The sequence below is a fragment of the Oryzias melastigma genome, linkage group LG17 (genome assembly GCF_002922805.2).
Source record: "Oryzias melastigma strain HK-1 linkage group LG17, ASM292280v2, whole genome shotgun sequence".
Lineage (NCBI taxonomy): Eukaryota > Metazoa > Chordata > Actinopteri > Beloniformes > Adrianichthyidae > Oryzias > Oryzias melastigma.
The window spans coordinates 4,402,368-4,410,574 of record NC_050528.1 but is presented as its reverse complement, the minus strand read 5'-3'; the positions used below and the strand labels follow the sequence as shown (position 1 = coordinate 4,410,574).

The following is an 8,207-nucleotide window of genomic DNA, read 5'->3' as shown; positions in this document are numbered from 1 at the left end:
ACAAGAATTGAATAATTTTGAAACCAATCAAACCTTTAAATTTAAAAAGTGGATTTGTTAGTTCTGTATGAGGTGACTTGGTGATTCTCGTGGCTGAATTTAATGAATTTCTGAATGTGATTTCACACAATAAGTCATGTAGGTAGAATGAATGATCAAAGTGTTCATTAATGACGGTTTAGTTAATGTTTGACTTAAATAGTACAGATAATGCTTTAGATATTTTGATATAGTTTATGTTTCTTTCAGCTTAATTTTTCATCAAACTCTCTAGTAACTTTCCAGGATTATTTATTTCTGGAGTCACTTGATCTTAAAAACATCTTTTTTTTTCAGCAACATTTTTAATGTAAAGTTTTGGACTCAGTTTATAGATCATTTTGACAACTTTATTTTCAAATTTGTAATTCTAGTCTAGTTTTTGTATTTATGTTTTGTCACTATGACATTGGGCATAAATTAAAGATTAAGAGAGATTAAGATTTTTCCCAAAATATGAAATAGTTGAGAACTTTTGACACAAGTTCCTTTCAAAATAAAAGACATCCTGTGTAAAGATTCAGTGTTTTGGTTAGTTTTTTCAGTTGAATTTTGTTCATGTTTTGAGTTGTTCCTCTCAGTCTCTCCTGGTTCTCAGGTCATCTGGATTTTTCTGGATTTTTTCATGTTCTGGTTGATTTTTGGGTCTCTCACCTCCAGTTCTTGACTTCCTGTGTCACACAGGATCATGTCAATGCAGCAAATGTGCAGTAGTGTAATGTAATGTCAAATAAAAGTTCATTTTACCGTTTGTTGTTTATTTCAGCCTGAACTTCGTAAATCTAACTAAATCACAGTCCATAAGGTGAATTTAAAACCCTTGAATTTATTCAAAAATAGATAATCTGCCTTAAACTTTGGTTCACTTTAATTCTTTTTCACCTCTAATTGATTTTCTGTGCCACACGCCGCACAAAAATCTGTCAAAATGTTTTACAGCTGTTTGTGAATTAATTGAAAAAGTTTGAGTTACGATACTTTTTGGTTTACAGTTACTTTTTAAAATGAAATGTTTTATTCTTTGACCAAAGAGCCACACGCGGCTCCAGAATCACAGATTTCAGACCTTTGGTCCATAGTTGGACTGTTGTAGGACTTAAATTAGGGATTATTGTGTCAATAAGTATATCTACTTTTAATATATTTAACTTTATTTAACAATGATTGCTTATTTTAGGACTAATTTCTAATTATCAAAGCAAAACACTTGAATATGAGTGTTTAATATAAGATTAAATTTTGTCTTAAAAGATCAGGACGTCACTATTAATTAAATTTTTATTATCAGGATTATTTCTCCTGTTTCTATCAGTGGACGTTTCACAAATACTGAGGGACGCTGCACCACCGGTACACCACCCACCACCAGAGCAAACACACAGGAAGGAGTTCGCCTTCTGATACCGGCCCTGTTAGACGCTCATGTCAGTCACACAAAAGTCCAAGCCGAGCCATAGAAAGTGCTTTTGAATGTCGTCATTGTCTGCCTGCAGCGGCGGCGACGGAAAAAAGCTCAGCGGCAGACTGTGTGCGGGAGGACGGCGGCGTGTCGGGATGCAGAAGTCTGTGTCAGCTCAGCTCCAGACCGTTTGAATGAAGCTTCAATCTTATCAGATCTCAGACTTATTTGTTCTTCTGGCTGGAAAGCTAAACACACTTTTGAACAGTTTCCACTTGAAAAAGTCAAAAAGTATTTACAGAAGGTCAAGTTTGCAAATGGTCACTTCCTGTGTTGTTTTGAAGCAGAGTTTGGGGTTTTTCGTCCTGCTGCTGCTGCTGGACCTTTTCCCATTTAGTCCTTCTGCTCACCTGGCAGGTGAGGCCAATGGGCCTTAATTAACACCTGCTGGGTATTGAAGACAGAGGAGGTCAGACCGAGACAGACAGGGAGCAGGGCAGCAGCTGAGGAGCAGGCCGAAGAGTAGGCCGAGGAGCAGGACGAGGAGCAGGCTGAGGAGCAGGACGAGGAACAGGCCGAGGAGCAGGCCGAGGAGCAGGCTGAGGAGCAGGACGAGGAGCAGGCCGAGGAGCAGGCCGAGGAGGAGGCCGAAGAGCAGGCCGAGGAGCAGGCCGAGGAGGAGACCGAGGAGGAGACCGAGGAGCAGGCTGAGGAGCAGGCCGAGGAGCAGGCGGAGGAGGAGGCCGAGGAGGAGGCCGAGGAGCAGGCCGAGGAGGAGGCCGAGAAGGAGGCCGAGGAGGAGGCCGAGGAGCAGGCCGAGGAGGAGGCCGAGGAGCAGGACGAGGAGGAGACCGAGGAGCAGGCGGAGGAGGAGACCGAGGAGCAGGCGGAGGAGCAGGCTGAGGAGCAGGCCGAGGAGGAGGCCGAGGAGCAGGCCGAGGAGGAGGCCGAGGAGCAGGACGAGGAGCAGGCTGGAGTTTAGGTCGGTGTGGTGGTGATTTGTTTCTATTTGACCCCGAGTAGTCTTAGACTGCTGGGTTTTGTTATTTTAGTTTGGGGTAGACTTTGGTAGTCTTGATTTGTGGGTTTTGTTTATTTGTTTTCTTTAGGTAGTTTTGGTTAGGCAGCTCTTAGCAGAGACGGTTGACATGGTCAGTCAGCCGTCTCGCTGGTTTATTTTACGTTTGGCTTTGATTCCGATTTCCTTTGTCTATGGAGTGATATTTGTGCCATCATAATGGAAGCAAAAATCGTAGTTTTGAGATCAAAATCTTCCAACTTACAAACAAAAACTGAAGTGTTAAGAGTAAAAAAATTTTGGAAATTTGAATATTTAATATTTTCTTTTAAAAGATATTTTTGCGTTTGCAAACTTTTCTCTTTTTTTTGAATGCAAAAAAAAAGTTATTTAAAGCAAATGTGAAATATTTTGATAGCAAAAAAATTGCAAACACAAAAATATTCTTTGAAAACAGCAACGTTTTTGAAAGAAAATATTAAATATTTTTCTATAGCAAAAAAAGTTTCCCGAAGCAAAAATATTTCTTGAAAACAAAAGAAAAATGAAAAATGAATTTTTATTCTTAACATTTTATATTTTGTTTTTGCAATTTAGAACATTTTGATCTCAAAACTGAGTTTTTTTTTGTTTTTTTTTCTTGCTTGCACTATGGCAGAACAAAAATTCCCCCATATTTGTTTTGTATTTTTGTTTTAACCAGAACTTTTTCCCTTTTGCTCTTCAGGACAGTTTCTTAGTTTCCCTAATTGGATTAACTGTTACTATTTACTCTCTCATCCTGGATTTCCACTCAGAATTTATTCCCTCGTTATTTCACAGTTTCAGCTCAAACTTTATTTTAACCCTTTAAACATCATCGAGCCGCTTCGCCGCTGATGGATTACTGGTCGATTCTTAAAGAAACATTTCAAAAAATTTATAAATTGTTTTTGGGGGAATTTTCAACTATTTTTAAGTAAGCTTTTGTTCTCAACTTTAATTCCTCTTGTTAAAAAAAAAATGCTCCAAAATGACCTTAAGTTAGAAATAAATGTCGACGTCATGGACGAGTTCCATAAAACTCCAACAGAAGTTTGCTTTTAGGCAGCAGATTAAATGTTGCTTTCTGGTTTAAATGTACAATACTGTAAATCAAATTATTACATTTTGTAATATAAAATGATGATACTGAGGAAAAGGAAACATTTGATCCATTACAAACGAAAGAAGATCAGAACCCCTACGGTGGCCCTGAGGTCCAAATCACACCCACACAAAATCATATTAAAGTCCCACTTTAACCATATTTTACTCTATTATTAAATCATTCTCAGAGGTCTTTTAATTATGATTATGCAGTATTTAACCAAAATGTAAAAATCTGTGTCGTTTTTTTTTTTCCTAAAGGCAATACATGAATATATTCTTACTTTACACACATATATGTATATATTTTTGTTTTCCCTTAAATTTTCTTCTTTATTCTATAAATATTTATATAAATGTATATTTTTTTTTAATGTATTGTCTGGTGGGCACCAAGATTTCCGTTGTGTCTCCATGTGGAACCCTGACAATGACAGGATTCACCTTCAGTATTTGGATGTTGGCTTCGACTAATTTCCCATCAGCCCTTTGTTTACACTCTCTCCAACACAATTTTGAACATAGAGACACCCAGAAACAGTTTCATCTTCATTTATTTTACATATGTTCTCCATCATGAACAAAATGCAGCAAGAACACGTTAAAAACACCAAAGATGTGGTTTTCATTGGAGTTGGACTTTAAAGATCAAAACAACAATTTAAGAAGAAGAACTGATTATTAAACAGCAATATACATTTTCCAGTTTTTGTGAAAAAAAAAATAAAAAGTATTTTCTATAAATCAAAATGAAACAAATGAAGAAAATGGAAAAGGTAGATATATTAGAGGACATCAATAATTTCAAAATAAAGTTCATGAAGTGACACTGGATTCACTCCGTAAACTAAACTATAAGACTTTTATTAATCTACGGACATTGAAAACTCAAATTTCAGAACCCAAATGTGATCAATGCCTCCGTCTTCTGGTTTCTTATTGAGATTAATTTCATTTTGATTTATTGAAATCCTTTTTTTTCTGTTATGTTTAATTCTTTTGTATATTTTTTTTTGAGTTTTGATTTGATTTCTAAATTGTAATGCTTTTTAATTTATCTATTCATTTTTTTAATTGAGGTCGTGATGTTTAAAGTGATTTTTTTTTTCAAGGCCACTGTAGAAACCCTCAGGAGAGACGTTCACCGACATCATCACAGACGGAGGAAGCGCTTTCTCTAAAGCTGGTTCCTTTAGGGTGGATAAACTGGATACAATCGACGTAATTATCATATACATCCATTTTATGTTCATGTTCTCCTCAGACAAACGTGTGAAGGATATCAGGACAGCCAGTGGAAGTCTCCTTTACTGAAGAAGACCTGTTCTGACCTCCTCTTCCTCGCCTCCTCCCTCAGGTTTGACAGGAACAGTCGCTCGATTGTTTTTCTCTTCTATCTCCAACAAGAAGCTGAGACCTGCAGAGACCTTGAGAACGAGTGGGCCTGAAGGTCTACCAGCTGCTCCGCCCGGACCCGAGTGTGGCCCAGCCGCCACCCACTCCCCCCTGAAGCGTCTCCGCTCTGCTATCAGTGACGCTGTCTCCGACCAAGGCTGTTTTCTGTCAGGCGGAGGCTCCAAACAGCTGATTCGGGGAAAGTCACAGAGTGTTCGCGCGGGCCTGACCTTCTCCCCTGAGACAAAACACTCCGAGAGGGGCCGGCTCCACAGGATGGAGACGCTGGCCTGGAAACAAAAACACCGCCTCTGTTTTCCACAGATTCTGGGGTCTGTGGAAATGCACTTGATCCCTCTTTGATGTCGCGTCGCTTTGAGAGCGAGGGATCGACCCAACCTGGAAAAAAGGAATTCATCGTCACTAAAAACAGAAAATCACAATTTTCTGTTCAATTGAAGAGAAAAATGAAGATTTCTACATTTAGATTCCCTTCAACTCTATGTAACTAGGTTTCATTTGTCATTTTGTTCAGATGAAATGCAACAATAAAAGCATGCGTTCTGCAAAAACACATTAAGACTTCTATTTAAACTCAGTTCAGTTTCAGAACATTTAAAAAAATACATTTTTGACATTTCTGAGGATTGAAAAATCTGATTTAGAATCATTTATTGTCATATAATTGTACATTATAATGAGGTTTGAGCAGCTCGAAGAAAAATAAAAAATAAAAACACACAGAAGACATGAGATTGTACAAAATATGAGGTGAGAGACGATGCAAAAATACAGTAGGAGATAAATGTAATGTTTAAACATAAAAAGAGTAAAGTAGAAGCAGCAACAAAATGAAGAACTCACTGCACTTTTTACTCATCTTCTACACGCTGCACAAGTCTTTTTGTTTCAAACAGCAAATATTTTTTATTTAAATAATTTCACTCTTTTAGTGGATGACAGATTTGTGAGCAAAACTGCTTCAAAATAATCACTTTTCTTTTATCTTTTATAGGTTTTTCATTCTACTCTTAGTAAAAAAGAGTTTTTAATTGCACTTAAATGATTAAAATGTACTTTTTATATGTCTTTCGTAGGCCTAAAATGTTCCAATTTAGAAGAAGTATTCAGTCACTACATGTACCTCGTCTATAGCAGGAGTCTGCAACCTCCAGCTCCAGATTTTCTATTTTTGAACAAATTCAGTGATTTATAATATGGTAAAGGTCACTTCAATAGCTCTGATTTAGTTTAGTTATTTATGAATTTGTGGCTGAAATACATCAGAAACATTAAAATAAACAGTTTATTTATTATTTATTTATCATTGATGACTTTATTACTGCATTTGCTGCATTCACATGATCTTATGGTTTAGGATGTCTTTTATTTTGAAAGGAAGTTCTGTCAAAAGTTATAAACTATTTCATATTTTTTTACAAAGGCTATTTTCTCTTCATGTTTTTGCTTTATTATGCCAAAAAAAAAATTGTTTATTTCAATGTATCACGTCAGTCATAAATATAAATCTTATTTTTCTAAAGGGTGAACGACGACTTTGTGGCTCTTACTTTGGTGAATAATCGACCCGAATGGATCTTTAAATGTTGAAAGTTTCAGATTCCTGATTTACACCAAATTATCGCTGATCAAAACTGTGCAGGAGATGAAAAATCTTATTTTGTCCTTTAAGAAATATGATATATATATATATAGGGTTTTTTGTGTTGATTAAAAAAACACAAAAGCATTTCCTTTAAATTTGAAATTCTTTCTTACTTTTCACAAACTATTATGACTTCCTTTCAAAATAAAAGACATCATGTGAAGCTGATTTACTTCATGAAAAGTCCTTTATTGGGTCTATTTTGGTGACCTGTCACCTTTTTTTCTCCACTTGCTGTTACCCCGAACACAATATTTTTGATTTATGACTCAATAAAAATCATATGTGAGGAAAACACACATTTATTTTCTAGCAGCTTCCTTCTATATAGCTAACAAATATTGTTGTGCGGCATAAAATATGTGCTTTAGAGTCATAAAATAAATAGAGATCATACTTTTTTACTCGAGTTTTTGTGTTTTTTTTATCTCTGGAGGAAAAATAAAAGCACAAAAGGCCTCTTGAGGTGATAAAATGTAAAAACTTTACTGTTTATCAGCCATAATGTACATTAAATTAATGCTAGTATAGTATTTTTTTCTTTTGAGCCACTGTGGCTCAATATTTCCATATTTAATAAACTTCCAGAGTATTTTTGCAGATTTTATTTTGAAAATCTAAATAATGAAATGTGTTTTAATGGACTACAAAGCTGTATTTTTAGGAAGTTTGTCCCTTGAAAGATTCTTCATGGTTGAAGTGTAATGTTTCAGCTTCTTGGAGCAGCAGATTAGAGGTGATAAATGATGATATGGACGCATTAAGTGTGATAGGAGGAGCCAAAGTGGAGAGGAAAAGGTCAAACGAACCCTGAGGTTTGTGTCAGGCTGATACGACATCATGACACGCGCGATAAACCCGAGAAACAAAAACTCCTATCAGATAAACGCGCCTCCTTCGTTTCCAAACAACAGACTAAACAGGAGCGCGCGCGCGCCTTCCTCCTCCTCCGGACGGGAGGCGCGCGCGCGCCCCGGCGCAGGTGAGCGGGCCGTTCCGTTGACGCACGGGGACGGTCCGCGTCCAAAATGACAAAGGTTGCGTTTACACCTGCCGTGACCCGTTTAATCATCTACCACGTTAAACAGGAGAGTCTGCGGCTGCGCGCGGCTTCCCAGCAGCACTTGCGCGCAGGCCTCCATTCAGTGGAAGACGGAGGAGAAAAAGGGATAAAACTTAACGGTGCCGTCTATAAAAATAGAAGCAAATAGGTTTTAAAGGCTGAGGGAGCTGGAGGCTGTAAATGGAGGAAGTCGGTCTCACATTTGATGTGAATAATTTACGAGAGGAGATTTTATCGTTATAAAAAAGATGAAGAGAAAATAAAAACCTGCATTTTATTTTGAAAATCTCTTTAAAATTATTTTTGTTTGCACCAAATACATATTCTGACAGAGTGAATTTTGGAAATGAATACAAATAAAAAATGTGTTTTTTACGTGTGACTCATTTTAGAAAATCATTTCAAAATTATTTTAAAAATCTAAAAAATAATGAATTATTTGAGTTACCTTTTAAAACAAGTGTCAAACCCATAACAAATCAAATCAATTTCATTTTAT

At 36.7% G+C, this 8,207-nt stretch overlaps 1 long non-coding RNA gene across 1 annotated transcript; it reads left to right on the top strand.

Annotated features, from left to right (window-relative positions):
- Window positions 1-1,217: 1,217 nt before the first annotated feature.
- LOC112147762 lies at window positions 1,218-1,654 on the top strand. Its single transcript, XR_002919526.1, has 2 exons — window positions 1,218-1,463; window positions 1,533-1,654. It is a non-coding gene; the product is annotated as an uncharacterized LOC112147762 (long non-coding RNA).
- Window positions 1,655-8,207: the final 6,553 nt, after the last annotated feature.